General features: G+C 38.8%; 1 protein-coding gene across 4 annotated transcripts in view; it reads left to right on the top strand.

Annotated features, from left to right (window-relative positions):
* Positions 1-6,332: 6,332 nt before the first annotated feature.
* HDAC9 (histone deacetylase 9) overlaps positions 6,333-27,180 on the top strand; it is a 906,822-nt gene continuing 885,974 nt past the window's right edge. For 3 of the 4 annotated variants that reach the window (XM_030822201.1, XM_030822188.1, XM_030822196.1), the window contains exon 1: positions 6,446-6,708. The gene's annotated coding sequence lies outside the window, so the exon portion shown is untranslated. Of the gene's footprint in view, positions 6,709-27,180 lie in introns of all 4 variants that reach the window. The other variant, XM_030822195.1, reaches the window with a different exon arrangement.

A 27,180-nucleotide genomic window follows, 5' to 3' on the forward strand; every position in this document is an offset into this window, starting at 1 on the left:
AGATCCTTTGTTCCTTTATTCCTCTCTTACTGTCTTTCTTTGTGATTAGGTGATTCTGTTTAGTGGTATGCTTTGTTCTTTACTTTTTATCTTTTATGTATCTACTGAAGGTTTTCGCTTTGCGGTTACCATGAGGCTTATATAAAATATCTTATAACAGGCTGCTTTAAGATGATAATTATTTAATTATTATTGCATAGAAAAACTCAGTATTTTTATTTTACTCATTTTATGTTAAAAACTTTTCACTCTGAGTCAATAATGTTGATATTTTATGTTTTGATGTTTGAATCTACATCTTTTTATATCGTGTATATCTTAGCAAATTATTGTAGCTATTATTTTTAATAGTGTTGTATTTTAACCTTTACATTAAATATAAATGATCTGCACACCACTATTACAGGATTAGAATATTCTGAATTTGACTTTGTGCTTACTTTTATCAGTGAATTTTATACTTTCATATATACTTCTGTCACTAATTAGGGTCCTTTCCTTCAGCTTGAAGAAATCTCTTTAGCATTTCTTGTAAGGCAGTTCTGGTGGTATAAACTCTCTCAGCTTTTGTTTGCCTGGGAAGCCTTTATTTCTCCTTCATTTCTAAAGAACAACTTTGCTGAATATCAGTAGTCTTAATTGGCAAGATTTCTTTTTTTCTTCAGCATTGTTAATATATAATCCCACTTTCTCCTGGCTTATAAGGTTTCTGCTGAGAAACACACTTCTAGCCTTATTAGAACTCCCCTTTGTGTGATATGCTTAATTTCTCTTGCTGCTTCCAGGATCCTCCCTTTCTCTTTAATTTTTGACAGTTTGATTTTAATGTGTCTTGGTGTAGTCTCATTTGGATTGAATCTGATTGGAGACTTTTGACCTTCCCATACAGTGATATTTATATCTTTCACTGGATTATATTACATTTTTCACCAAAACCCTGTCTTTACTAGAAATATAAAAATTAGCTGGGTGTGGTGGCAGGTACCTGTAATCCCAGCTACTTGGGAGGCTGAGGCAGGAGAATTGCTTGAACCCAGGAGGCAGAGGTTGCAGTGACTGAGATTGCACCACCACACTCCAGCCTGGATGACAGAGTGAGATTTCCTCTCAAAATAAAAAAAAAATAATATTTTTTCTGACCCTTTATCTGTTTTCTCTCCTTGAAATGGTATAATTCAAATATTTTGTCTTTTGATGCTTTCCCATAAATTCTGTAAGCTTTCTTCATTCCTTTAATTTTTTTTTCTGTTTTCTCCTCTTATTTACGTATTCTCCTTATATATTTGCAAATAACCTGTCTTCCAGTTCACAGATTCTTTTTCATCAATTTTACTATTGATGCTCTCTATTGTATTTTTTATTTCATTCACTATATTTTTCAGCTCTAGGATTTGATTTTTAAAGATAATTTTAATCTCTATTAAATTTCTCATTTCATCATTTATTTTCTTGATTTCATTGAATTATTTCTCTGCATTTCCTTTAAGTTTGCCAAGTTTCCTTAAAAGAATTATTTTGAATTCTTTGTAAATCATTTCATAGATCTCAATTTCTTTAGGATTAGTTAGTGCTTTATTTTCCCTGTTTGGTGGTGTCATGTTTCCCTGATTTTTCTTGAACCTTATCGGTATGTATTGGTGTGTGTTAATTTGAATAAATAGGGACTTATTAAAATCTTTGCAGACACACTTTATCTGGAAAAGCTTTTACCAGTCAGTCTGTCTAGAGATTCTGGCATGCTATCTGGTGTGGTTCACAGGTAGAGTTACTGCTGGATTTCCTAGGGAGGCTGCCCTGGTGACCAGGTCTATGGGGTTATACCTGGGGTCTGCATCCACTGGGGTGGACATGTTGATTGAATCCATGGGGGTGGCCCTGGAGCCTGTGTTCATGAGGGTGTGTCTACAGTCTGTGTCCATGGGATCCTGCCCCAATCCTGGGTCTATAGGGGCTGACCTGGTACTGCTGTGTGTTTTGAGCTTCAATCTGCAGGGGATAGGCAGGCACTAAGATGGGGCTGGAAACTGGCTTGGCACTGGGGTGACCCTGGAGGCTGAGTCTACAGGAGCAGGCCTAGGTCCTGGGTCCACCATGGCCACTGTGTAGCCTGAGTCGGCAGGGTTGGTTCTGGAGTCTCAGTCCATGAGGTCTGGCCTGACATTGGGGTCTACTGGATTCTGAGTCTCTGGGTTATATCCTGGAGCCAAGGATCATGGGTGTTGGCTTGGTACTTGAAGCCATGAAAGCTAGCCTGGAGCATGGTGTCTACTAGAATAGGCCTAGACCCAAGGTCTGTTGAAGCAGGCCCGAACTGTGGGTTCACTGGCGTATAGGACCACAGCAGATAGCCTGGGGGGTGTATTTTTGTGCATGTATAGTTGTTCAGATTGATGTTTCTGCAGGAGTACAAGCATTGGAAAGTCTTATTCACCATTTTGGTGACATCCAGATCCTATAAACTTTCTTGAGGGGAAAAATTCTGTTTAATCCTATTCTTGCACTTCACATGTATTAAGAACCTACTATGTTGAGGGCTCTGTGCTGATCTTTGGAAATAAAAAGTGAATGACTAAGTCTTCCAAATAAATTATGTAGATACTCTGCCCTAAAAGAAGAGGTCATATCTCTGTTCCGTAAGTGTGGGCTGCACATAATGACTTCCTCTCAGAGAATATAGCATGTAAAGGGGGAAAAAAAAGAGTAAATTTACAGTGGAGAAACCTGACAAACATTACCTCAGCCAGGCGATTAAGATCATCATCAACAGGGACAAACCATGTTGCCTAGTATACACCCTTGATATAATGTAATGAAAATAGAACTTTATAATCTTCTTTTCCAAAATCCATCACTTTATTTTTACCATGAGAAAAATATCAGACAAATTACTACAGAGGGGCATCCTAAAATATATCTGACTGGAATTCCTCAAAACTGTCATGGTCATAAAAAACAAAGAAAGTCTGAGGAAGTGCCACAGCCAGAAGCCTAAAAAGACATGATCACTAAATATATTGTGGCCTCCTAGATGGGATCCTTAAACAGAAAGAGCACATTAATAAAAGCTAACAAAAAAAAAATCTGATAAACTATGGACCTCAGTTAAATAATGTACCAATACCAGTTCACTAATTGTAGAAAATGTATCATACTAAAGAAAGATGATAATAGCAGGAGAAATTATGTATGTATGTGTGTATGCATGTATATTGTTCTCTATACAGTTGGCCATTGAATAACACAGGTTTGAACTACATGGATACACTTATATGCACATTTTCTTTCACCTCGACCACCCTTGAGACACAAGATCAACGTTTCCTCTTCCTCTTCAGCCTATTCAGCGTGAAGATGAAGAGGATGAAGACATTTATGATGATTTACTTCCACTTAATGAATAATAAATATATTTTCCTTATGATTTTCATCATAAAATTTTCTTTTCTCTAGACTACTTTATTGTTTGACCACAGTATATAATACATATAGCATACAAAATGTGTGTTAATTGTTGATGTTTTGAGAAGGCTTCTGGTCAGCAGTAGGCTATTAGTAGTTTTTAAAGAGTCAAGTTATATGTGGATTTTCAACTTTGCAGGGGGTCTGCTCTCCTAACCCCCGTGTTGTTCAAGACTCACTGTACTATCTTCTGAATTTCTCTGTAAATGTAAAACTGTTTTGAAAAATAGTCTATTAAAAACTACAAAAAATGTGAATGAGTTATCTTTGTCCTCTTAGAGCTCAGTTGACAAGAGACTAAAACCAGGAAAAAATTATAATATAGTGTCATATATGCAATAACATAGGTTTGAACAGAGAACATGCCAACCCAACCAAAATTTTTAAGATAAATTATCTTTTCAACTAATCATAATTTAAAATATTTGAGTCTCTAGTAGCACCCAGCATGTATCTTACTCAAAGTCAGCATTCAAATATCTAGCAGAATGATGAGGAGGACTGCTCCCATTTGTGAAATGACCTGGACATGGGATACTTAAATAATTAGACTTAAGTGAAGGTTAACTATGCCTGTTATCACTACCCTAAAAGGTGAAAATAAGTTTCAATTCAAATTTTGCCATATACATCTTTACTACACAAAATCTGTTTCAGATGCCTACTGAAATCCCAGGGACATTTCTTTTTATGTGCTTCAGCCATACTTTACATGAAAGGTTTCTTAAGAGACAATAGAGGGAGAATTTTTCCCTTAAAGTCAATGGTAGGCTAACAGAATCATGAAAAAAAAAAAAAACATTAGCCTAGGCACTAAAGTAAGGCCTCGTCTCTAAAAAAGTTAGTCCCAGATACTACTTGGGAGGCTAGAGGATCACTTGAGCCCCGGTCAAGGCTGGAGTGAGCCCTGATGGTACAGCTCTATTCCAGCCTGGGGGACAGAGCAAGACCCTGTCTCAAAATACAAAACAAAACAAAACAAAACAAAAAACCCCTACAAAAACCAAAACCAAAACAAACAAAAAAACCCTCCAAAAACTTAAAGGCTGGACACTTGACCATTTCTTAACTCCATTTTGAAAGGTAAAGGGTGAAAGGTCACTAGATGGTTATATCTGGCATATATACAAATCAGAAATATCTCTACTTGAGTCAGTATCATCAATTTCACCCACGAAATGAGAACCCATTACTAAGATTCATCATGCTAATGAACAGAATCCTCAGTGTGGACAGAAAGTTAAGCAGAAGCTCTAGCACCAACAGCCTTTGGAGTATGACCTTTATTATTTTTTATTTTTAAATTCTTATTTAAAGCTAGCTGACCACTCCTGCAGCGTGAATTCTTGATCAGAGCAAAGTGAGGGATAAATCTAGCCATTTATTCTCCTAAGAATGCTGAACTATTTTAAAAGTACAGCTACCATACCACTCCTTTTCTCGAGTTATCTTGCTGTTATGAAATTGGTAGTCTGGCTTTATTCCTGAGGTTTTTGTTTGTTTCTTTGTTTGAAATGGGGGTTTTACTTTGTTGCCCAGCGTGGTCTCGAACTCCTGGGCTCAAGCAATCCTCCAGCCTCGGCTTCCCAAAGTACTGGGGTTATAGGCTTGAGCTACCGGGCTAGGCCCTAATCCTAAATTTTAATCTTAACTCTGCCACTGTGAGACCTTGGGCAAATCACACTACTCCCATGGATCCCAGTTCTCTCCTCTAAAAATGAGGGTACTGGGTTAGGTCTTTCTTGATCTTTCCATCCATGTAATTAATCTATAAGCTAGCTGTGTTTTAGCTGACGTAGAGGAAAACCATAAATATAAAAGCAGAGACACCAGCTTTAATTCGTTTGACAGTCAAATTACATACACCATAAATACTAGCCTCTTTGAGTGATCAACTGTTAGCTTTAGCCAAGTATGTTTAGGATTACACTTAAAAAAAATTTTAATGTTGTACACTTCATAAAGGAATCTACAGCTACTAGTGATGCTAGTATAGACTTCATTTATAGCAGAAAAAAAAAAATCCCCAAGGTAAGAATACTAACCACTGAAGGAGATCATCTCGTTAATTCTCGGCCCTTCTAACTGTGCTCGCCTTCTTTCAGGGTTGGTTTCAGAACGAATGGTCCTCTCTGGTCAGCCTTAAAACGCGGCATACCTAAGTCATGTTTCCAACAGCAGTCACCATATTCCCTCACGTTTCCCATTTGACAAACCCCAAATGTAGCATTTTTTCTCTTAAAATTCTCTTGAATGATTCTTCAAGCTCCACGCATCTGTGGGGACGTTCCAGGTACCGCCCCACAATGCTACCTCCTCTTAAAAAGAAGTCGTTCAGCTGGGGCGGGCTGGCGCTGTGTGGCGCGCACCTGAGCGGCCGGGGCTCCCCGAGCCACGGGGGGCGCGAGAGGGCGAGGCAGCGGCCTGGCTTCTCCTCAGCACCGTTCTCTGTCACGGCCTCCGCCTGACCATCACCCCGCGCCTCGCGTGGGCATGTCTCGCTTCAGAAATCCCAAGTCGTCTTAGGCTCCCTGGTCCTTCCCCTGGGAGAAAAAAAAAACGCTGGTGCAGCCCAGAACCCTCTTCCGCTCCACCCTGGGCTGCCCTGGCTGCCCTTGCTGCCCTCCTGCCTCCCGCGCGTCCTTCCCAGCGCGTCGGCCGCGCGCCCAGGTGTTCCCGCGCCCGTAATCCCCTCCGGCTCGCGCCTCCCGACCCGCCCTGCGGGTCTCCAGAGCCTGGGCCCGCGCTCTCGCCGCGGGTCCTTCCTCCTATCCCCACCCAGCCCCGCCCAGCCTCCGCGGCGCTGGGGCTCCCGGCCGAGCCTCTCCTCCCACCTCCGTCCCCTACTTCCCTCCCCAAGAAGTGCTATTTTTAGCAAATCCTCCGCGCGCCGCCACCCGCTCAGCTCGCAGCTCGCAGCCGCCCGCTGCCGCCCTCCCGAGCCCCCCCCGCGCGCGGCGGCGGCGGCGGCGGCGGCGCGTCCCGCACATCGCGCAGCGCGCACCGAGCCGGCCGCGCCGCGCCCGCCGCTCTCGCCGCGGTCTCCTCCTCTAGCGCCCGTCGCGGCCGGTAAATCTCGGCTGAAGGAGCAGCGGCGGCCCCCGAGTCAACTTTCATTCCCTTTTTGCTTCTGCCTCACCATTCTCTTCTCCTCCTCGAAAGATGGCTGTTTGGAGAAGGGGGAGAAGTTAGGAGGTCGCCGGCGCGGAGCGAAGGAGGGCGCGACAGCCTCAGCAGGAGCGGGCGGAGGTGAGTGGCACCACGGCAGAGTCCCCGGCTGGTGCTCGAGGAAAGCCCTGGGAATTGGGGGCCACCGGTCCTCAGGATGCGCCGCGGTATTCCCTTCTCGGGTTCCGCAGGTTAACAGCATCTCAGTCCGGACTCTGATGCCACTTGCCTTGCATCTCGCAGCCCGGAGACCGGTGGGTTTAAGGGAACCTTTGTCAGAAGTTGGGTGCTAGGTGATCTTTGTGGTGCACACCCTGACATTTGGCTAGGCAAACTGAGGCGAGCGGTCGGTGGCGTGATTCTCTCCCGCCCCCAAACACACCCAGTTTATGTTGGAGCCGAGCTATGAATGAAAAGTTTGTACTGGCAACGTGTTGCTTGAGGGGAGCAACGCTTATTGGGGGGTACCTTTGATGTTTCGTGGAGGACTTCAGTTTTAAGTCAATACATCAGAAACCTGGGTTTTAAGAAAAGTTCAGGAGGCTGGGGGATGGGATGGGAGATAAAGCAGTTCCTTGACTAGTGGAAGGAGAGTGATGAATCGTAAGCTTATTAAGGTAAAATGGTTAATTAGATGCCATAAGAGGGTGTCACAGTGGGGACTAGAGGGAACGGAGGACGGGGGCGTCCCCTGAGCGCCTAGCAGGCTGCGTTTGTTTGGCTTTGAAGCCGTTATCCACTTGTCCGCAATGAGAGGTGCTGGTGTCAGGCCTGTGTGTCTGTGATGTGACAGAGCGGGACCGAGCTCTCTCCAGATCCGAGGCGCGGTTGTCAGGAGAGGTGGCCTGCGACGGAGAGCTGAGGATGCAGTTCCTGTGATGTGGACTTGGAGAATTCTCTAGTGTGTCTCCTGTGCTCTAATTTCAGGAAGATCTGTCAATTGTTTTTTCTTCCAGGGAGGTGTGTGTAATCTCCTAAAAGGAACTTTCAGCTTTAAGTAACTGTAGCATTTTGAAATCCTATAAGAAATGAGATATCTACATATATTCATTATTACATGTATGTGGGGTGTGTATGTATGTGTGTAAAATATGGGAAAGGGGTAAGAAAGGCTTGAAAAGTTTAACTTCTACCAGAAAAGAAAGCGAAGAGTTAATTTTTTTCTCCCCAAATGGTATAACAATGCATATACAACGAAATACTCTTGCTATGCTGAGATTTCTCATAAGGAGTAAGATTTAGTAATTACAAGTATTCAGAGCACTGTCATGTTTTCAAATCTTGCAGACACTATCGAAATCTGGAAAAAGGGAGTCCGTACATAGAGAACCCATATTAAAGGAAAAAAAATTAAAAATCTTCCAAAAGAAAACCTTATGACATTTGAAAAGGCCTGGATGTTTTCTGATGCTCCAGAAATCTTCCTAATCCTATAATTAACAACAACACAGAATAAGTTGCATTTAATAAATTAGAAATCATGTTTAAAGGATATCTTTTGACCTTCTGTTTGGTACTTTTGATATTTATTATGGAAATTATTGTGACTGAAAATTTGTTGTTTAATATATTTGCCTTTTACCACAGATAATTAGTCCTCCTTATCCTTTTAAACCACTGTTCCAGTTTGGACCAATTTAATTCCCCAAACATCAAATTACTGATGTTCCTTCTGGAAACCATTTATGTTTAAAATGGCTAATAAGAATATTATATTTCCGAAACAACATAATTTAGTCAGTTGTAAAACTTGCTTGTAATTTATTCTCATCCATTTTGTTTGAATGGGGCACATTTGAAGAACAGCAGCATTTTCTTAGAATATGCCATTTTCTGTGTGGGAAAAAGCTAGTGTTTTCATATATGTTTTAGCTATTAAACAGATGCATGTAAGGTGGGAATCCTGTCTGACCTTTGATAAACTGCCAGCCAGAGGGAGAGAGTTGCTTTCTTAGCTGTGCTCGTGAATTGATAATCTTTACTACAAAATGGACATGGTTAGATGTACATAAGGTTGTGCAGAAGGAAGTTAAGAGTTTTAAATTAAATACCAGTTTATGGGTAGGAGACAGATTTTTTTTTTTAACCTTGATCTTCCTGTTTCTTTCTGCAGTTCAGCCTGTTGGGCTGGCCTTTACTGGAGAGTCAGACCAGCACTCTGACTAGAGAGTGTTTAGCACATTAAACTGCTGTCTTCTGTAAAAATAATGATGGCTCTTTTGCAATTAAAAGGTAATTTTATACATGGTTATAGATTTTTGTGATTGGTGACCAAATTAACTATAACCGTCATTATAGTAGAAAGAGTTGTTTTATGAAGTTATTGCCACTATATATAAATAATTATATATTTAAGATATAGATGAACTCTATTTGAGGTTTAGGAGTTTTGAATCTTAAGGCCAGCTGACCAGATATAAACCTACTTAATTAATTAATTTGAATGACACCAGAATTCAGATTTTTATTAATATCTACATCTAGGTTTATGTAGCTTTCCTTTCTTTTTATTAGAATTACTTCTTTTCTGAATTTGTTTAAATATTACAACATATTACATTATAATTTGTACACACTCAGTGGGGAAGGTGCAGGTTATTCTTAAATAGAGATGTGGAGAAATAGCTAACAAGGAGCATCATTTGAGAAACATATGGACATCATAAAATCCTTCTGTATGTAGCATCTGTACCTTCTCATTAGTGAAATATTGTAGTTATGGACATTTTTTGTTATTACATCCAAATGTGGCTTTTTATTTTTGCTTCATTGGTTTTTTTTGTTTGTTTTAAAATATAATTTATATTACTGTTTAAGTTGGTGGGGGCGCTGATTGCTTGAAGCCTTTTGCTTTCAATAGACATCATACTTAATTTGTATTGCATGCATCTGCAGATATATACAATTGTTTCCCAGTTTGTTATTATAATTCTTACACTTTTTGGTGATTCCTCAAAACATTTGAGAGATAGGTAGGGTGACATATTGTTCTCATTTTAGGAAGGAGGCGGCAGGTACACTGATATACCCAACGTTACACCATAGTGAATCAGTGTGAAGCTGAGCGTAACATCTATATTTCCTGTATTTTAATTATGAGAGCAAGCTGCTCCTGTATCTTATAACTTCATAAATTTATGTATTTCTAGATTTTTAAAGTGATCATCTTTATATATGTGCAGATCAGATTTTAAATCAGTCAATATAGTCATAAGGGGATGGATCATACTGTTGGCCTGTTGATGGGAGAGAACCATGACTCTAATAGCTACTGCTGAAATAAACAAAGAAGCACACACACCTCTGCAGAATATTTGTTCTTGCAATCAATCCATAGTCCACATATTTCTCTGCCCCTGATGGCCTCACCCTATCAACTACCTACTGCCCCTTTACTGATCAAAGCAATTCTTGAAGTTTATCAGCACAGTTGTCAAGCTTGAGGATCATCAGCCTCACTGGAAAGAAAAGTCAGAACCTGATTTTTGGGAAGAGAGAGTATTGACGGGGGACAGTAATGGAGTGTTCACTCCAGAGGCAGCCAGTAATGGTCAGAGATCATATTCTGGGTGTCGGGATGTCCATTTCTCTCATCAGCTCTGCTTCTTTGGGCGAACTTACAGGTATCAAAGTGAACAGAAGGTTTATGGAATTATCTAGTCGTTTCTTTCCATGTAGATCTCATCTGAATAAATCAGACGTTTTTTAAAAAAGAAAAGGACAGAAACTTGTTCTTTTTCTTCATCTCACCAAATCTCCTCTCCTTCAAACCCCACTAGAATTTTTTTAGGATAATTGCCCACATGATTTGTAACAGCCAAAGTGATAGACTTCTGATATTGCATTATTACACTTAACAGTGGAATATATTATCCAGCTTGCAGAAGGAAGCATTGTAATTCTGTAGAAAATAGTAATACGTAATCTTATGCAAGTATTTTTGAATAAGCAGACAGTACCAAAAGCTCTCTATTAAGCTAATATATATATTCTTACTCTTCCATTCCCTAAATTACAAATGGTTTATAGGAACTCATCCAAATAATTAAGTATCAAGTACTGAAAAAAAGTTCAGATGTGGTTTCCTGTTTACTATGATGAATTTTGTTTAGAGCTTCAAAGAGAGGAAAACTACTATCTATTGTTTGCTGCACCAAAGAGAGTATAACATGTTGCTGGTGAGCTTGAGGAGCATTGAGGTTGCTGGAAATGGTACTTTCTTCACATCTCTACAGAAGCTGTGATAAAAAGGAGATGAGTGTGGACTGGTTTAGTTCTAGTACAGTAGTGATGACTGGAATTTGAAGTGACCGCTGAAAGAAGGGTAAGATTTGGATAGTCTGTGTGTCACTCAGGGTATTCAGTAGCAAGTCATGGAAACTAACTTTAGTTAATATAAGCATCAAATAAATTTATTAGAGGATATTAACTTTGTTTTCTCTTGCTGTGTAACACATTTCCACAAATTTAGCAGCTTAACACAACACCCCTTTATCATATCAGTTTCATTGCTCAGAAGTCCACACAGCTCAACTAGGTGCTCTGGCCAGAGATCTTCTCCCGTGTTGGCTAGGGCTGCAATCCCAACAGAAGATCAATGGGAAAAGATCCGCTTTCAAGCTCTTTTCTATTAATTGGCAGAATTTATCTCATAGTGGCTGTAGGACTGAGGCCTCCATTTTCTTGCTGGCTGTCAGCCAGAGGCTGCCCTTAACTCTTAGAGGCTGCTGTTATTCTTTGCCATGTGGCCCTCTCATAGGTACTGTTACAACATGGCATCTTACTTTTTAAAGCTAGCAAGGAAGTCTCTCTTGTTCCAGTCTGATAAGAAAGAGTCTTATATACTATAATATAATAGTGAGAGAGTGACATCAGACTATACAAGGGCATGACTCCTTGGAGGTCAGCTTAGGATATATCCACCACATTGACTAGCTCATAGAATCTCTGGTATAGCGGGGGGCACAGTGGCTCATGCCGGTAATCCCAGAACTTTGGCAGGCCAAGGCAGATGAATTGCTTGAGTCCAGGAGTTCAAGATCAGCCTGGGCAAAATGGCGCGACCCCGTCGCTACAAAAAAATGCAGAAAAAATTACCTGAACGTGATGGTGTGTGCCTGAAGTCCCAGCTAGTTGGAAGGCTGAGGTGGGAGGATCACCTGAGTCTGGGAATTTGAGGCTACAGTGAGCCATGATCGTGCCACCATGCTCCAGCCTGGGCAACACAGTAAGACCCCCCCCTTTTTTTTTTTTTTTTAAAAAAAAAAAAAAAAAAAAGAACCTCTGGTAAAGTCAGCAGACCTGACTTCAAAGCCACTCAAGTAGAAACAAGGCTCCAAATCCCTCTGCAGAATTTTTCCTGCGAGGTACTGCTGCTGTCGCTGCTGGCATATAGCTTCTACAGTTGAATGTGGGCTCCATATCATAAAAGAGAGTATTCTCCACATATAATAATGCGGTCCCATTGTCCATTGCCAAAAAGAATGACAGGTGTCCACTGCTGAGGGAAAGAAGAAAAAATGATTGCTTAATGAAATGTTTGAGTTTTTGGCCAGGATAGGCATGATAGCCTTCTAGGGATGGGATTGAATTGGAAAGTGACTGAAGTCATGGTGACTCCTTGGAAGAGAAAACTCTTCCAGGATTTAGGAGAATAATGGTAATGAGGGTCCATTTATGAGTGGTAGTGATAAGAAAGGAGTAGAAGACCTTTGAAAGATGAGTCACTGCACGTACATTAGTCTGGGTATTGACTTAATTAGTCCCTAAATATATTCCACGCATGAAAGACTTTTAAGGGACTGATGCCACTAATCCTTGCAGGGAACCAGCGCTGTGACTTGGAGGCCTGCAGTGTGGTCTACCCTCATTTTATAGAAGGGAGTAGAGCTAAGGACCATTGTACTATATTTGTGGCCCAGTGACTATGGGGTGCTATGTAGGGGGTTGGGGACTATTGAACACACCCTGTGCTCTAAGCGCTTTGCCAGACATATTTTATCTGTTTTGTATCTCAAACTCTGGCAGTTTAGTTTATATTCCCCTAGTTCTGCCTCCCTTCTCCCCTGGCAGGTGTGTAGAGACTTTGAAAGGCTAAATACTTTGCCAAGGGTCGTTCAGCTAGGGGTGGCAATAGGATTTGAATCCAGGTCTGATTCCAGAGCCTGAAGTCTTGTAGTACACATCCCATACTCACAAGCAGTAAGTGAAGTTTCCAGGGGGAAAGCCTGTTACTCACATTGAAGTGGATGTCAGTGCTACAATTGCTGTTGGGTTCCATCATTCACCTTGAGAGAACTGGATACTGCAAGATGAGGGTTAAAGAGAGGAGTGAGAGAGTGTGCTGTATCATGCCTTCTTTTATTTTCTCAGCAGGAAGTACATATTATAGGTCTCTCTTAGATCTAAAAGTAAGAATGGGGAGTAGAGGCTATGCATTTTTATTTCTACTTATCATTTTGGTTAAAATCAAAAGCGCTGTGTCTTTCTTCCCTATATGTAGATTTCTACTATTAAATTAAATCAGGTAACATTATGAATTCTCGTTGCCTCTTTGGCCATAGGGTTCTTTCTATAGCTTTTTCAGTAGATGCCACTGTTTTGATCTTGAAAAGTCTATGGAGACATTCTTCCTTTGTTCTTCTATTACTCAGTCCCTCTTTCTACTCTGTGGTGCCTCTGAAATCTATTCATAGATATTCTACTTTTTTCTTCTGTTTTATGTACTTAAATATCTTCTTTAAATGGATCTAGTTCCATTGATCAGAATCATTGGCCCAGATCCCCTTGCTGCTCCACTGTACCCAGGAAGTCTTATCTATTTTCTGTTAATTTTACTGAGTTTTACTCTACATCCCAGCACAGTATGAGGAAGCCTTTAAGATTTCCCTGGGTATCTGAGTCAAAATGTAAACATTTAAAACTGAATACCTCAAGGAAGAGTATGATTGGATTGTGTTAGATCAGCTGCACACCTATGGACTGCTCCACTGTGTCCAGGCAAAGGGAGTTTTATTATTGCTCCATCTGGGTTCGGGTGTCCGCCCTTCTAGAATACTACTGTTCTCAAAGAAGGAAATTGTGATCCAGCCCCAGCTTGACAGGGGTCAACAGTACTAATCTATTCTGGAGCACACTGTAGCTCAGAAAGTCTCTAAGTAAACTTAATTTCTTCATATAGGTTTTAGATTTCCTAAACTAGATTAGGCCAGATTTGACTTTAAAAGCCCAAACTTCTTAGCATGACACCAGTGCTTTCACAGCCTGGAAGCAGCCTATCTTTATTACCTTTACATTTTTTTTTTAGGTGTAGGGTCTTGCTCTGCTCCCAAGGCTGGTGTGATCACAGCTCAATATAACCTTGAGCTCCTAGGCTCAAGTGATCCTTCTGTCTCAGCCTCCCAAGTAGCTAGGACTACAGGCTCATGCCAGCATACCTGGCTAATTAAAAAAAAAAATTATTTATTGTTTATGTTTTAACATTTTTTGTGGAAGGGGTCTTGCCGTATTGCCCAGAGTGGTCTTGTACTCCTGGCCTCAAGCTATCCTCCTGCTTAGGCCTCCCAAAGCACTAGGATTACAAATGTGAGCCACCGTGCCAGGCCCTTACATTTTTAACTGTTGCAACTCCCTGCCTTTCATCCAGTAAATCATTAAGGATTTAAATCCTAAACTTGGAGCTAGCAAGTGGCTTCGATTTTAGATAAACAGGAATAGCCAGCCTGAGAGAATAAATCAACGTGTAAAGAAAAGTCAAGATGAGAGAGAGAGAAATAAGAACATTTCAGTTTTTCACTTCCTATATCCAGTCATTCTTAGGTCTCGTTCTATAGCTGGTTTTTTCCAGGGATATGTTATGTGAGCAATAAATTATCCATAAATTGAGTTTCTGTGTCTTGCAACAGAAAGAGAACTATGTAGCATAGGTTTCTATGAGTGATCATCTTGTAGCCAAAATCAGACTTTCATTCTGCTGGGGTTCTGTTGGGGGATTAGGAAGCTGTGCTTCTCTGCCCTACTTTTTCACTGAGCCCATTGTATGTCCCACCTCTTCTGTGATGCTTCCTCTGATTACTACAACACACTGAGATCTCATTCCTCTCTGAATTCCTACTGTAGTTTAGGGTTATGGCTATGTTTTCACAGGCTTACAAATGGAATTCTAGTATTAATTGAGATAATCCATAATAAAAAGGCTACTGTATTAGGAAAGTCTTTAAAAGGAATTTGCATTTTTATTACCCCAAACAGCATCCTTATATTTTTGAAATATAGTGGTATATTTAATATACAGGAGGATTTACATGTGTATTTATGGTCTTCTTGCAATTACCCTGGGGCTCGCTAGAGATTCATAGTCTCCCACCACTTAGATGGAAAAGAGGGCAGAGAAGATTTGGCTTCCTAGTGGGTACCTTCTCCAAATAAAACACCACAGGAAGAATGGGCCGGTTTTGACTAAGACTACAGGTCTGTACAGTATGAATGTGTTTATTTTTTATTAAACATTCTACTTAAGTATATAGGAACATAAAATATAAATGCTTTTGCTTATAGATTTCATAAATTATAAAACCAAACCCAACAAACAAATGTTGAATATAAACAACAGAATTGATGAAATTAAAAGAAACAACATTGAACTCTGTGACAAATGATGCTGTATTGTTGAAATTACACTGCCAGTATCCAGTTTAAGAGTATAAAGATGCAGTCTCAGATTCTGTTTTTATTTAATCTATTTCTATGTTTTATATCAATATAGATAGAGAAATTGTCCTTTTATAAGTAGGTTAAAACCAAACAAACAATATTAACTTTGAGGCTTTGTGTATGGCTCAGGATAATCAGACTTTACACATGATCAAAATTCCTCAAATAATCCTCAAATGTCAGGTTTAATGAGATATCACCTGAGATCTCTATAACATCTTTTTGTTCCCTTGAAAATGTGATTAGTATTGTGGAGTCATCGAATTCTAAATCAAATCTGTAAGCCGTATTCCAAGATTTCTGGAATGGAGAACAGATTGTGTAGAAGCTACACAGAGATAGGATGCTTGCATTATCTTCACACTCATGATGATTATAACCTCTATAGTACAGGTACTTTTGCCTGCCTGTGCTACCATGTGTTCCGTAAAGACTCACTTCATCCTTACCTTTTCTCTAAACAGACTTTGTTTAGCAAACTTTATATTCTTTGATCTCCACTTAGTATATGCATGATTGAAAACACCAAGTGCAAACAACATGATGAAAATTTGGTGGCAGTATTTAGTTTTTAAACGTTTATTCAGAAACTGATTAGCATACAAAATATATATTTAGATGATCATCCCAATGAAATCCCAAAATGGAAAAAAAATATTTCACATCAAGCTCATGGACCTCAGTTTGAAATACACAGTTGCAAATGTTAATTGGCCACTTAAAACATTTTACATCTTGCTGTATGTTGTGTGTCATTAATGAAATTGTGTGCTCCTTGAGGTGAGACTATATGCTTACTGTTTAGTTTTCTTCCATAACACTGTGTGCATTTCTTATAGTTGGTGCCCAACAAGTGTTTGCTGATTGACCAATTATTAATATATTGTTATTTCCTATTGCTCTGTGACTCAAAGGCAGGGACTATTTTGTTTTAATCTGTGGTCTCTGAATGCGTAGCACAGCAACTCTCACATGAGAAATGCCTAATAAATGTTCTGAATGAAAGAATGGATGACTTGTTGGCTTTGTGTGTGTGTGTGTGTATGTGTGTGTATTCGTATTCTTTTAGATCTAATCTCTCATGTACAGGGCACTTCTAACGGTTGTATAGATCAGTGCTGTCCAGTAAGATTTTCTGTGATGATGGAAATATTCTGTGTCCGTGCTTTCCAACATCATAGCCACTAGGCACATGTGGTCTTTGAAATTTAGCAAATGTGGCCAATGGCCTGAATTGAGTTTTATTTAATTTTAATGAGTACATAGTCACACATGGCTAGTGGGAAGCACAGACCCAAATGATAAAATGTACTTTCTCAAACTTATTTGCTCTCATATCTAACATTATTATATTTTTGGTTATAATTGGATGTTGTTATTTGATTTTGTTGTATTGGATGGATGAAGTGAGTTTATCACTTTAAAAATAGGGCAATATAGTCCACCAAGTTGATTTCATTCTTTCCTAAATGACCAGCAACATTGGATGTCATCTATTCACTTGCTCCACCATCTATTTTGGTATTTCATCATTTCCTTATTAGGCTAGAGGCCTGACACCACTTTACCAAATAAGTTTTATGTACACTTTTACCTTTTTTTTTAATGACCCAGGTTATCTTGCGTTTGCTTGTCTTTCTGTTTTAGTCCTTTTTTTCCCCTAATAAACCACTTAAACTTGGGTTATCTACATTATTATTATCATTTTTAGAGACAAGGTCTTGCTCTGTCACCCAGGCTAGAATGCAGCGGTGTGATCATAGCTCACTGCAGCCTTGAACTCCTGGGCTCAGCTGATCCTCCTGCCTCAGCCTCCTAAGGAGCTGGGACTACAGGCATGTAGCACCACACCTGGCTAATTTTTTATTAGATTTTTTCTTTTTTAGAGATGGAATCTTGTTTTGTTGACCAGGCTGGTCTTGAACTTCTGGCCTCAAGTGATCCTCTGGAGTAACTGAGATTATAGGAGTGTACCACTGCACCCAGCCTATATTATCATTGTTAATGCCACCATCATCATTTTCATTTCTGGTGTTTATGCTTTGCCAGCCCATATTTGATGTTATGTACTAATGTCTACTGATAGTCTAAACACATTTCAAATTTATTATAATCTGAAAAATGTCTGAATATTCTTTTTCTCCAATTGTTTTCTTTGCTTATCTTGCCCTTTTACCCTTTCTGGTCCAGAAGAATGAAGTAGCATCATATGCATTTAAACATTACAACTCAGTCCTTACATAAGATGTAATCCCATCGTGACAAGTTTCACTGCTGTTGCCAAATCCGTGAAATCGATACTACAGGACTGTCATTTAGAAAGACAGGAATTGCTTCCTGCAAATGGCTGAGATCTTTATGCAATTTGTAGTTCTGCTAGAGCAAGACTTCTATTAGAAGTTATTGTACATATATTGAACCTCAGTATTGGGTATATTCAATTCTCCTTTAATTCTTATAATGGTACTGAATCTAGTTGTATGCAATGGTTATAGAGGCTATCTATGCAAATAAGTTGAAATCAGCTCTGCTGACTAGCAGAAATACTTTAGAATTTTCCACTCATTTTCTGTTTACTGCTAGAGATTTAATCGTTGTCTTATGTGGCAGAATTTGAATGCACAGACTTCAGCATGGAAGCTTGCCTTTTGTTCATTTTTTTAGTCTAGCTTAGTAGTTCCCAAACTTGAGTGTGCATCAGCATTTCTGTTCAGGGCGATACACACAAAAGATTGTTAACTATACTTTATGGATAAGTTAACCTCTTTTCAAGGCAGTTTTGTCTATACTAGATTTTCATCTTGGAACCTACCATTCCCTCATTACCCCAAAGATACATCTCCTCTTTATTCCTTCTATTCCACTTTCAGTCCAGCACACAGCTGCTCATTGAGTGGACTTGTAGATGTGCTCTTGAATAGATTCCACACAATGGGAGACAAATTCAGTATCAATATATAGAATTTTGAACTTGTAAATCCCCAGTTGAGCTTTTATCTTCTTACTGCTTTCATATGCCTTTCGATGGTGAGAAGATAGTACTGCTTGGTCATCTTCTTTCCCAATTTTTCCCCATAAACATTCTCCTAAAAAGCCCTAATGATGTAAATGATACATTATGTTCATTCTTGACAGGTTGGGGAAATGAGGAAGGGAACTTTCCTTTGCGACTTGTGCTGTAGATATATTTTTAAATCTCCTATTTATGTATTTGACCCAATTTTTAAAAGTTACCTACATTAAAATAAATATTAAATAAATTTAGTATTATAATGAAACAATAGTTTGCTTTTATTTATAAAGTTCATCAGGCTGGGTGTGGTGGCTCATGCCTGTAATCCCAGCACTTTGGGAGGCTGAGGCAGGTGTGTCACTTGAGGTTGAGAGTTCGAGACCAACCGGGCCAACATGGTGAAATCCTGTTTCTACTAAAAATAAAAAAAAAAAAATAGCTAGGCACGGTGGTGGGCACCTGTAATCCCAGCTACTTGGGAGGCTGAGGCAGGAGAACCATTTGGACCCTGGAGGCGGAGGTTGCAGTGAACTGAGATCGCGTCACTGCACTCCAGCCTGGGTGACAGAGTGAGACTCTGTCTCAAAAAAATAAAGAAAAAAAAAAATAAAGTTCATCAAAGGCCTTTGCTTAAACTTATGAGATAACTTGTTTACTAACCAGAACACCCTTTTGGAGTTACTTACTACTTTTTTCTGTGAGAACAAACATCATATATTCACCTTAACTTATATTTTCACAAATATAATGCTAAGACTACTCAAGCCAAGTGGGAAAGTGTAGGCCAAATGGAATAATATTTCAGAATAACGGCTACAGTTTTAATGTCTCTAGAATAGCAGATCTGAAATATTGTTGTGTGTTATACTACTGGAAACTCATTAAAATATATTTTATACCCTATTCTATTTTTCTTACATATGTTATAAAGCCCTTACTACATTGGTATTTTATTAAAACAGTAATTATTTAAAGATATTTATGTAAAACAGAAATCTTTGGTATTTACTCGAGTAGTTACCATTTCACTGCTCTTCATTCCTTTGTCTATATCCAGACTTTCCTCTGATACCCTCTTCCTTCTGCCTGAAGGACTTCCTTTAAACATTCTTTGTGGCACAGATCTGCTGGTGATGAATCCTATCAGCTTGCTTTTGTATTTCTGAAAATGTCTTTATTTCACCTTATTTTTGTTGGATATAGAATTCTAGGTCAGTTTTTTTCTTTTACTAGTTTAAAGATGTTACTTCACTGTTTTCTCATTCGCATTTTTTTTTACAAGAAACGTGCTGTCATTCTTACTTTTATTCTCCTTTATAGATATCAAGTCCTATAACATATTCTGTTTATTCCTGGTTTTGAACAATTTGATTTTAATGTATCTTCGTATAGCTTTCTTTGTATTTCTTGTGCTTTGGGTTCATTGAGCTTCTTGGGCCTGAGGGTTAATAGTTTCCATCAAATTTGAAAAAAAAGTTAGTCATTATTTCTTCAGAATTTTTTTAGGAGTCCCTCCTTTTTTTTCTCTTATTCAGGAACTCCAGTTGCATGTATATTAGGATCACTGATGCTCTGTTTATTTTTATTTTTTCTTCTCCATGTTACATTTTGAGTAGTTTCTATTGCTGTGTCTTCACGTTCACTACCAAGTAGTCATATTTAGTGTGTTCTCCATCTCACACATTGTAGTTTTCATCTCTTGAAGTTCAATTGGGTGTTTCAAAATTTTCCATGTCCCTATTTAACTTTCTGAACATATGGAATAGATTCATAATAACTGTTTTAATGACCTTGTTTGCAAATTCTAATATCTTTTTTAGTTCTTGGTCAATTTTGTTTGATTGACTTTTTATCGTTGCTATTGGTTATATTTTCCTATATCTTTGCATGCCTAGTAATTTTTGATGGATGCCAGACATTGTGAATTGTAGGGTGCTGGATATTTTTATATTCCTATAAATCTTCTTGAGTATTTTTTTTCTAGGATGCAATTAGTTACTTGGAAACAGCTTGATCCTTTCAGGTCTTGTTTTTAAGATTAGTTTCTGAGTACTCTACCCAACACCCCATGAATTATGAAGTTTTCCAGTTTGGCTGGTAGGAATAGGCACAATTCCCAGACTTGTGTGAGTGCTGGGTACTGTTCCCATTAACACTTTCAGGTGGTTCTTTTCCTAACTTTGGGTTGTTTTCTCACATCTGTGTCCTGATCATTACACTTCTGAATATTCAAGGGGGGAGCTCATTTGTAGACCTCTGGATATCTCTTCATATTTAGCTTTCCCCCCTCCAGTACTCTGGCCTGTGACATCCAGCTGCTCTGATCTCCTTAGTTCCTCCAATTCATCTCCTCAATTCAGGGATTATGCTAGGCTCTGCCTGGGTTTTCCTTTCCTGGGCCACGATCTGGAAGCTGGAATAGTCATAGAGCTCAGGTCATCAGTTTCCCATTTCTTAGGGTTCACCTCATATGTTTTCCATTTCTCAAGGATTATTGCCTTGTGTCCAGTGTCTTGAAAACTATTGCTTCATATTTTGTACAGAACTTTCATTTTCTTAGGCAGGGGGATAATTCCAGTCCCTCTTACTCAGTCTTCTTTGGAAGTGGTTCCCGCATTCCTTTTCTCTTCCATGTAAAACCTTATTGGTCAATATCATTTTGGAGACTACTTAAGTATTTAATGCTCAATTTAATGCAGTTTATTTTGATATTCTACGTCTTTCTTTTCAGCAGTTTCCAAATTTTCTTTAATTAACATTTTATATTACAAGCATATTTTAAAAAACCCATTTTGCACAGTTATATTCTATATTATGCTTGATGCTTTTATCACTCTCCTAGCCATTCAAAACCATTCTTAAGGCAAACTGGTCATAAAATAAGGAGTTAAATTTGTTGAACATAATAATTTACATACTTTTAAGTGGATAAAAGATGCCACTATGGGAAAGTACCATGTTTTTTAAGAAGGATAGAAGCCAAGTGGCTTTGAAATAATGTACTCTTGAATCTAGTAAATGTGAATGATCATAAAACAGCTCATAAATTACTATGTTTTAAATTGGATCACTTCTTATGGATTGCTCCTCTTTTATATTTATTTAGGAGGTTCTATAGTTCATGGATAGGCCTTGAGATTGTTCATATGTTAAGCAATAGTGAACTATGTGCTGGTGAATTATTTTATTTTTAATCCTCTCTCATATTTGAATGATAAAATATACTACTGTGAACTAATATGAGAATAAAGTGTCAAAATTCAGGAGCACATCTTGCTATAGTGAATACATCTTGTTACTTCAAGAGTTTTCTGGCAGTAAGGGCACAATTGACTGTGATAATTTAAAAGAATCCTTGAGGTGGTATAGTTCCATATGCCGTAGGAATATGTCAATGATTTTTTAATTTTGCAATTTGAGTTTTTAATGTAGTCTTTTGAAAGCTAGTTGTTAAGCATGGCAAGAAGACTAGAATTACTTTAGAATTCTTAGGAAAATAATTTTGTAAGAACAAATTAAAATTAACTTTTTCTTCAGCACTGTCATAAATATCAGCACCATGAAGCCAAAATTGTGGCAGTGTTACATGGCTATGTTTCCAATATTTAAGAATAAAGGTTAGGCCAGATTTATATTCTCTTGCAAAATTGAACCAAAATATAAATAATTTATAGAATTTTAAGAATAGAATCTTGAAAAAGCAAATACTACTCTGTGAGGGAGACTGTTAGTTGTCTCCTAGTCTCCCTTTTTCCCACTGTCCTCAGACATAAAGCCCCTAAGTTTTAGCTGGGGACAAATTCCTACAGGATAGAGATGACATTTCTTAGCCTTCCTTGCAGCTAAGAATTATAAACCATGTGACAAAGTTCTGACCACAGGATATAAACAGAATGATTATGTGCAACTTCCAAGTAGGCCATTAAAGGACAGGGGTGTGCTGTCTCCTTTCCCTTCTCATTTGCTGGAATGTGGGAATAATGGTTGCCTATCTTAGACTTTGCTAAGGATGCCAGCACTTTAAGAATGGCAGAGCAACAAGATTTTTAAAGAAGGCCTAGGGCAGTGTATTAATCTGTTCTCACACTGCTAATAAAGACATAGCTGGGACTGGGTAATTAATAAAGGAATGAGGTTTAGTGGACTCACAGTTCCACGTTGCTGGGGAGGCCTCACAATCATGGTGGAAGGCAAAGGAGCAAAGGCACATCTTACATAGTGGCAGGCAAGAGAGCTTGTGCAGGAGAACTCCTATTTATAAAACCATCAGATCTCATGAGACTTGTTCACTACCACAGGAACAGTATGGGGGAAACCAACCCCATGATTCAATTATCTCCACCTGGCTCCTCCCTTAACACATGGGGATTATTACAATTCAGGGTGAGATTTGGGTGGGGACACAGCCAAACCATATCACACCGTGATAGTGACATTTTTACTTTATTGTTTTATTTTATTTTATATTCAGGGGGTACATATGCAGGTTTGTTACACGGGTATATTGCGTGATGCTGAGGTTTGGGCTTCTATTGATCCCATCACTCAAATAGTGAACATAGTACCCAATAGAGGTTTTTCAGCCCTTCGCGCCCTCTCTCTAGCTCCTCCCTTTTGGAGTCCCCAGTGCCTCTTGTTCATAGATGATGACTTCTTGAAGCAGAGTTGCCATAACAGCCTGGAGTCTTGTCTAAGCCACTATTATTTTCAGTCTTTGTCACATACAGCCAAAGCTATATGCAGTAAGTCCTCACTTACCGTTGTGGATAGGTTCTTGGAATCTGCAACCTTAAGTGAAATGACGTATAAGGAAACCACTGGTTACCACAGGCTAATTGATATAAACAAGAGTTAAACTCTTATGGCATATTTCTGGTCACAAAAATATCACCAAACTTCTACATAAAGACCCAAACATTTCTAATATAAAACATCAGAATAAATGTGAGCTATACATACATTTAAGAAAGATTCCTAAAAAGTCAAAAAATTGTTTACCCACTTACACCAATTCAGGGTCTTGGGTGGCCAGAGCCTATCCCAGCAGTTCAGGGCACCAGTTGGGAACCAGCCCCGGACAGGATGCCATCCCATCTCAGGGAACACTCATACCCACCCACATTCAGACTGAGACTGTGTAGACACGCCGATTCACCTAACATGCACAGCTTTGGGATGTGGGAGGAAACCGGAGTACCCAGAGAAAACCCATGCAGACAAGGGGAGCATGTGCAAACTCTATGCACACAGTGGCCCGAGCTAGGAAGTGATTTTTTCTTTTATCAACTTTATAATGAAACAAATGAAATGACATTATTTGAGAACCTGCTGTACATTGTTCCCATAATTGTATTTTTTTTGTTTATAAGACACATTAAGAGTTTCTTTTTGTAACCATAAGCTTGAAAGGACCAAGTGATCATACATCATAGAGATCTAAACTTTTTCAAAGGCCTTCATTTTTTTTAGAACCAGACTAGTTCAATATCTATCAGCTGAGGTAAGGAACACAATATAATTAAACTTATTTGGCTCTTTTCTGAGAAATTTAAAAAAAGATTTGAGGCACTTAAATCCTTATGCTGACTTTTGAAAAAAACAAGGGTTGGGAAAAGAGAGAATGCTAAGTTATTCAGCTTTCTACTTTGCCCCCAGACACCAAATATTTTTTCAATTTTCAGTTCACAGTGTGAAAAGACTCCCTATGCCATTTCACACTGTTTACTACTCCCCCTTTTGGAAATGATCATCCCAGAGCTTCTGGGATATCACACTCTCCAGTTTCCTCCTCTGCCTCTGCTCTCTCCTTGTCTCCTTCTTGGTACCGTATTTAATTCACTCCCTCAATGTGGGCATATTCTGATTCTTGGCTCACTTTTCCCTTTACTCTGTAAGGGAGATCACAGATTGGCAGCTTATAGACATGTTTTGTTGATGCCACACAGAATTCAAAGAAATATTGAATTGACAATGTTTAAAAATCAGGACATCCGACATGAAGGTACAGATTTTGGCTCTTCTTAAATAAGGAGACAATCTCACTGCACTGCACAGACATTCCCTGTAGCATTAGGTGATTGGAGCTGAGTTACAGCTGCCTCCTTTAGAGAGGTGTGTTCTTTCTTTTTTGTTATAGTCCCCCCCACTCCCCATTGCTTACATCTTGTGTTTTATTTATTTTCATTACTTGCCTGATATTTTAGACATTTTAGTGGAGAAGATACTCATCTTCCTAGGTAATTTAAATTTTGAATTAATCTTTTCTAAAGGCTATTTCCTTTTCCTGCCCCTTTGTTTTCAATTCCGTTTCCTCCTTCAGATCATTTCTACTACTATCTTAATCAGACAATCATGTTGTCTTACCTGGCTTCCTTGCAATAGAGTTCTAACCAATATTACTTTTGGAATAGCCTTTCTAAAATGAAATTTTAATATTTTTCTATCTAGCCTCAAAACTTTGATTAGCTCATCTGCTTTCTAGATGATTTCAAACTCTGGCATTGGTATGAATGCAAAATAGGCACAGCCACTTCAGAAAACAATTTTGGTAGTTCCTGAAAAAGCTAACCAGAGAGTTACTATATTACCTAGGTATACACCCAAAAGAATTGAAAACATATTTCCAGACAAAAATGTATATATGATTATTCATGTCCATTTATAATAGCCAGAAAGTGGAAACAACCCAAATGTTTACCACCTGGTGAATAGATAAACAAAATGTGGTGTAGTTGCACAGTGGCATATTACTAGGTCGTCAAAAAGGAATGAAGCAGTGATTTATGCTACACCTGGGTGAACCTTGAAAACATTATGCTAAGTGAAAGAAGCCAGACTTACAAGGCCACATACTATATTATTCCATTTATAGGAAATATCCAAAGACTAAAGGTAGAATAGTGGTTGTCTGAGGCAAAGGGAAGAGGAATGAGATGTGACTGCTAAAGGATATAGGGTTTCTTTCTGTGGCAATGAAAATTTTCTGGAATTAGATGGGGCTGATGGCTGTATACCTCTGTGAATATAATAAAAATCACTGAATTATATAGATTAAAATGGTGAATTTTTAGGTATGTGAGTGATACCTCAGAAAAAGTCAGGGAACACAGTGAAAAACAAAACAAAAACCGAAAGCTCCTTAGAACTCAAGATCCTTCATGATCTGACCTTTGCTGGTTTTTCCAGTCTCATTTCTGGGTACTTTGTCTTTCCATACCCATTGCCTGTCTGTTCCTCTCTCCCTTGCACTAGTATACTAATCTACAAACTCTTCCAAGAGTTCCATGCTGTCTGTGAGTCTTATTATCTGTGCACACATTTCTTTTCTTTTCTTTTTTTTTTTTTTTTTTTTTTTTTGAGATGGAGTCTCACTCTGTCTCCTAGGCTGGAGTGCAGTGGTGCGATCTCAGCTCACTGCAACCTCCGCCTCCCAGGTTCAAGTGATTCTCCTGCCTCAGCCTCCTGAGTAGCTGAGATTACAGGCACACTCCACCACACCTGGCTAATTTTTTATATTTTTGGTAAAGATGGGGTTTCACCATGTTAACCAGGCTGGTCTTGAACTCCTAACCTCAAATAATCTGCCTGCTTCAGCCTCCCAGTGTGCTGGGATTATAGGCATGAGCCACCATGGCTGGCCCTGTATACACATTTCTACGAGAAAAGTCCTGTGCACTCTCTTCTCCTCACATTCATCTCTTAAATTCCTGATTTTCTTTTAAGTTCATATTTCACCTCTCCTGGAATCCCTTATACACCAGTGCTGGAATTCTTAATAGGGTGATTATGTAAACTCTTCAGGGCAGGCAGGAGTACCCTACAAATGAAAATAGATTAACTTTGACGAGTTTATCCCAGCTTTGCAATCAGAAAATCTTGAAAGAAGCTCTTTTGAGTGTGCATGTAAGTGTTATGTTTCATATTTTTTAAACTTTAAATAAAATATAGTGGACTGGGTATGCAACCATGGTATTTTAGAACAAGCATCATGTCACAATATTAATCTAGCTTTGCTGCCCCCTCTCCCCTGCCCTGTATAGATTAGGAGCAAACTTAGGGTGTTTGCACCTCCCAAATACCCTGGGCATTCCTTGCTACTCTAAATGGTAACTGTTTTTTTTTCTGTCTCTCCATCTAGACTGGGAACTCCTTAGTGATAGCTGCTGTGTCTTTCATTAAAAAAATCTTTACAACTAAATTCTAGTAATTCTCCATAGAAAGTGTTTGGTAAGTTTTGAACAAATGATTAGACATCCTTTGTGGTCAAATGCAGGCAAGTGAGAGAGACTACTAGCATTTGCCCTACTGAAGATCAGAGATCTGAGGACATTTTAAGAAATGAATAATTAGATGGCTTCATTGAAATACAACTTGATCTCTTTCTTGCTCTCTCTCTCTCTCTCTCACACACACACACACACGCATGCACACACACACACACACACACACACAGACATCTCCTTTAAAAAGCTATTTCAAAAAGAGTAGAAAGCAAAAAAGTGAGATTTAAAACTTTTTCTCAACCTATACACCTGAGGAAGGTGTTAGCTAAGGCCTAAAGTGGATTTTAAACTGACACTTCCCCTAACATATTTTTAAAGTCTCTTCTGCACTTTTTAAAACAGCTTTTCTTTTTCATGTCAGCAAATTCATGAGTTAACATTCATGTACTAACATTAACTCCCATTTTGGACTTGCTCATTATGCAGTGGTAAATAGTGGCTGGTTAATGTTTTCTCTTTCAAAAATGTGATATACTTAGTTATTTATAAATGATTCCTCCTTTTTTACCTTTCGTTTTTAAAACTAGAAATTCTTGTTTCGACCGT

The sequence above is a fragment of the Nomascus leucogenys genome, chromosome 11 (assembly GCF_006542625.1).
Source record: "Nomascus leucogenys isolate Asia chromosome 11, Asia_NLE_v1, whole genome shotgun sequence".
Taxonomy (NCBI): Eukaryota; Metazoa; Chordata; class Mammalia; order Primates; family Hylobatidae; genus Nomascus; species Nomascus leucogenys.